General features: G+C 44.8%; 1 protein-coding gene across 3 annotated transcripts in view; it reads right to left on the reverse strand.

The window, feature by feature from the left end:
• Positions 1 to 4942, reverse strand: part of CLK3 (CDC like kinase 3) — a 1797083-nt gene that overhangs the window by 1122622 nt on the left and 669519 nt on the right. The window lies entirely within an intron of this gene.

Below are 4942 nucleotides of genomic sequence, written 5' to 3' on the forward strand. Positions count from 1 at the left end.
TCAACTGGGATTTATTTTAGTTTATTGTGTACCCTAGGCATGTTAGAAGCCTTTTTACAAACACCAGATGTTGAAGTGTGTCCTTTGTCCTCTGCCTGAATGAGACGGTCGTCCAGATAAGGATAAATTTGTATGCTTCTTTGTCTGCAGAATGCAATTACTGGTGCCAGGCACTTTGTAAAGACCCTGGGTGCAGTAGGTAAGCCAAAGGGTGGTGCAGAGAACTAGTAATGCAAAAAACCTGCCTTGAAGGGATCTTCTGCACAATTCCCTTATTGGGATATTCAGGTATGCCTCAAGTCTAGAGTCACTAACCAAGCATTCCTGCCCAGCATAGGCAGTAGCTGTTCTAAAGTCAGCATTTTGAATTCTGGAATGTCCAGGAACGTGTTCAAAATCGATAAGTCCAGTATCGGACACCAGGCATGGTCTTTTCTGGGTACCAGGAAAAGTCTTGAATAAAAACCTTGTCTTTTTTCCTTTTCTGGTACTGGTTGAATTGCCCCTATATACATGAGGGACAACTTGTTTCTGAGCCTCTGCCCACTGATTTTGTGACAGATCTGGCCAACCGTTTGGATTGGCAAAGTATGGAAATGAAATCTGTACCCCTGGGATACTATGTTTAATACCCACTTGTCCTGGGTAATTAACTGCCAATTTTGAGCATGAAGTACTAATTCCCCCCCCCCCAAGGGGGCTGCCAAAAGATAAGTGCTTGGTGAAGGTAGAGGGAAGTCATTGAGACTGCTTACTGTAGGGTTGTACTTCGTTTCCTCCAGATATGGAGGTGGAGGCACCCCATTGCTTTGACCTGCAAGAACCCTGTGATTGCTAGAGCCTTTTGAGTTCCTGGATTTGCCTTGAGTGGCTCTGTTGGACACAGGAAAGGACCAATTTTTAGTAGGCCAGTGCCTACTGAACCTGGGTGGCTGCACTTGTAAGAAATCTTTTACAGTTTGCATAGCTTTAGCTTAGTCTTCCATTTTCTTTAAAACCTCTTCTGCCTTATTACCAAACAGAGTATCATGTTGCAAGGGGGCATCTAACAATTTATGACAGAAGGTTTGATGCAGAAAGTGAATTAAGCTGGATAGATTACATGTGGCAAGTGAGATAAATGCCTGTTTTCCACCTGGCTTAAACAAAACAGATGAGTTTATAGCCTATTTAAAAAGAGAGAGCTTGAAGCATCACTTAAAGGATACATGATTATTTAATCATTCAATTAGAATTTCGATAGTATATGTTTGAAATTAGCAGTGTTTTTAGTCATTCAGCCTGAAGAAGTCACTACATGTGATGAAAGCGTTTACTGTTTAATGCTTTGTCATTAAAGTTTTTTGTTATGTTTGGGGGATCCTTGCAGTCTTTTTATTTTGTGATTTTTCACGTTAAGTACGGCTGCTGCTTGGTGTTTTATCTAACAATTTAGCTTTAACATAATCAGACAGATTTTGCTCCTTGAGCCAGGCATACCTTCTAATCACAGATCCAGTAACTGCGGCCCTGCAAGAGGGCTCCAAGGAATCAAAACCACTTTGCAAAATATGCTTTCCAACCTGTTCTGCTGAATGCAATAATTCCTGTAATTCTTTATTTTCCACACAATCAGAAATCAACACCATTTTCTGTTTCAATAAGCCCATAACATGATGTTGATATTTAAGCATATGAAACTGGCAGTTTAAGGCCCTAATTGCCAAGGTTGCAGACGTATAAACCTTCTTTCCCCATCTATCCAGCACCCTGGAATCTCTATCACAGGGGGTAGGATTTTTGGCTGTAGAGGCCTTTACACCTTTGGGACCCTGTGAGATAGTCTCAGGATCAGCATCTCAGGATCAGCAGCAGGATTTTTGAAAAGAAATTTGTTTGAGTCAGGAACCCTGTAATATCTGTCTGGCTTACTAGGAGCCGGAGGCAGGGAATCAGGAGCCATGCTCGATTCTGAAAACACATCAACGATGTCTAATACAGGAGGTATTGCCAAAAGCCTATGCTGAGGAAGAAGGAAATCCCCAAGACTCTTGATTCAGAGAAATCCTGGCTCTCCCAGTGAAAACGTTCCCTTAAAGTATGCAAGGTTTCTCCAAAAGAGTAATACTCAGGTTGAGATGCAGATGGGATGGATTCTTCTGCATCAAAATCCTCATAGGGTGGAATAGAAAATTCCAGATCAGAAGAGGAATCAGAAGAAATGGAAACCTGATCTGAAGATTCATAATCAGTGCCTTGCCTAGGCCTCTTAGCAGGGGAGGGGATTGGGAACCCCTGATTAAGGTATTAAGCCCTCAGCCATTTTGATCATTTGTTTTTTAGGCACAGGGGCCTGAGCACATGGCTCATGCATCAGTTTTTTTTTAGACAGATGTTTTAGATCTTGTTTTTGAAGCTGGCATCTGTTTTATATAAAAATGTTGAGGCCTGAAAACACCCACAGAAGCCGGTGCCTGCTCAGCAGCTCCGGACCCATCCGAGGGAGAGACATCCATGGATTCAATACTCTGAGAATCTCGCGGCGTATGGGACTCTGCATGGGTCTCATTAGAGGCCTGCGACTCAAAAGTAGCAGGTATCAGGGGCTGCGAAAGTGCCTCACTGAGTACCGGTGACTGGCTTAGGAGAAGTTTAGTCGGTTTTGGACCTTGACGGTCTGTCTTTTCCTTTGCGTTTTTTGTGAACTCTGGTAGTCTGATTGCTAACAGACGATCTTCAGGGTAATTAAATCTTGATCCAAAATATTTAGAAGCAAAAATATTCTGACGCTTAATAGTGCATTGGTTAAATCTAGCACAAAACAGACAGCAAGGCATGTTATGATCTGGGCCTAGGCAAGGAACAGTCTTTTGTGTCTCTTGGCTTTTCCCGGTTAGGGGTCGCCACAGCGGAACTCCGGTCCGCTAATGATTGGCAGTAGAGTTTTATGTGCTGGCTTGCCAGGCCTAACGCACAACCTTCAACGAAGGTACGCCCGTTCATGCATGTCGCCACACAGAAGACGCTCTAAGAATTGAACAGGCAACGTCCAACTGTGAGGCGACAACGCTACCGCAGCACCACCACCGCAGTATATGAAAATTCTTATGAGGTATTTGCTTCCCACAAGTAATTCAATTAACTTTTACTGACATCAGTAAGGAGCAAGAAACAATTTCCCCAACGGGGTACTTAGCTTTAGTCGAAAGACTTCGGTTCTGAAACTCGAATGCGAAAATTTCAGGAGTCAGCAGACCGGCACTTGCAAACTGCTTCTGATTTGGGCACCGTGCGGCAAGAAAGACTGAATAAAATGGCGTCTGCTGCATGTTTTGTACCCCTGATGACCTGACGTCATGGAAGAGGAGACAGCAAACGACGCAGGACCCAAGACTTTGTTATTCAGGCCGACTGAGGGCAACCTGCCAGCAGATCACCCGAATGCAATGACTACAACAGTGAAACACGAAGAACATCCAATGTCCTGTGTGGGCTACAGATGTGACTTCGGGAAGTTTATCTGAACCCCTAGAGACTGTAAAAGGGTCAGAAACAACAGTGTGTGAAGGAGGGTCTTTGGATTGTCTGCTTGGATCAACAGATCTAGGCAAGGAAATATTTGGATTCATTTTGTTCTGCAAATCGGCAATGACTGGAGCCAGACTTTTTGTGAACACTCTTGGGGCAGTGGAAAGCCCAAATGGCAAGGCAGAAATGTGAAAGTGGGAAGAGCCTACCAAAAATCTCAGTTATTTCCTGAAGGTGGGCTTTATTGGGATGTGTAGGTAAGCATCCTTTAAATCAAGTATTACCAAAAACCTGTGGGGCAGAGGCAAGGGGAAGAGAGTATCCCGAAGGTAGGGACCTTGAGGAATTGGTTTAACAGAGAGCCAGGATGGGTCTCTATGGTTTCTCTTTTTGGGTACCATAGGGATCCAGGATGGGTCTCTATGGTCCCTCATTTCTGGGTACCAGAAAAATCCTGGAGTAGAATCCTTTCCATTTTGCATTCAAGGGCACTGGTTCTATGGTGCCTTGGGACAGCAAAGCTTGTAGTACAGGTTTTAGGTGGAGCCAATTGCTAGGAGGTTGGGAGGTACCCTTGCTTACCAAAGAAGAGATCAAGGACATAAAAACCATTCTGGATGATGAACAGAACCCATTTCTCTGTGGTAATGTGGGACCAGGCAGGGAGATTGTGAGAGTCAGACAGGGGCAGGGGGGGGGGTGAGAGGGGGGTTGAGGTAGTCAGACACTACCTGCCTTATCCTGAAAGGGAGTCCGCTGGCTAAGGGCTGGGGAGGCTCGAGCCAGGGGAAGTCTTCTTTTTAGCAAGTCTCCTAGGTCTGGAGGGAGGCATTGGCCGTGCACAGTTCTGAATGAACAGAGTCCTGGTCAGGTAGTTCCTATGGAACTTGGGTATGGGAGAAACTAGCAGGTGTTTAAGGTCCTGCATTTCTTTCCCTTTTTGCTGTAAAGATTTGAAGATATCTGCCACCTTGGAACAATAACGCAAAGGGATCTAAGGGAGCATCAATGTGTTTCACCCTGAAGTCATCAGGCAGAGGCTGAAGATGAAGCCAGGCATACCTTTAAGGGCAGAGGCTGATGCAGCCGACCTAGAAGCCGCCTTTGCTGCATCATAGCTACACCTAATGGAATGTCTATTATTCTGGGAGGTGAGAGCTAGGAGAGAAGTGAGAGGCTTTGACATTCTGGGACACTGGCCAAATCTTTAATGGCTTTCTCTAGCAAGGCTAGACAGTATTTAGCCATATGGGTCTGGTAGTTAGTGGCCCTGAAGGACAGACTGGCAGACGTGTAAACTTTCTTGCCTAGGCGTTCCATAGTCTTACTGTCCTTATCAGCAGGAAGCAAGGTAATGGCATGTCAGGGAGAAGTTTGGTAGCTCTATCAGTAACGAAGGAATGTTTCAGTTTCAGGCAATAGCTCTTGGAGTCAG

This window comes from Protopterus annectens, chromosome 7.part0 (genome assembly GCF_019279795.1).
Source record: "Protopterus annectens isolate FY-2018-M chromosome 7.part0, PAN1.0, whole genome shotgun sequence".
NCBI classification, from domain to species: domain Eukaryota; kingdom Metazoa; phylum Chordata; order Ceratodontiformes; family Protopteridae; genus Protopterus; species Protopterus annectens.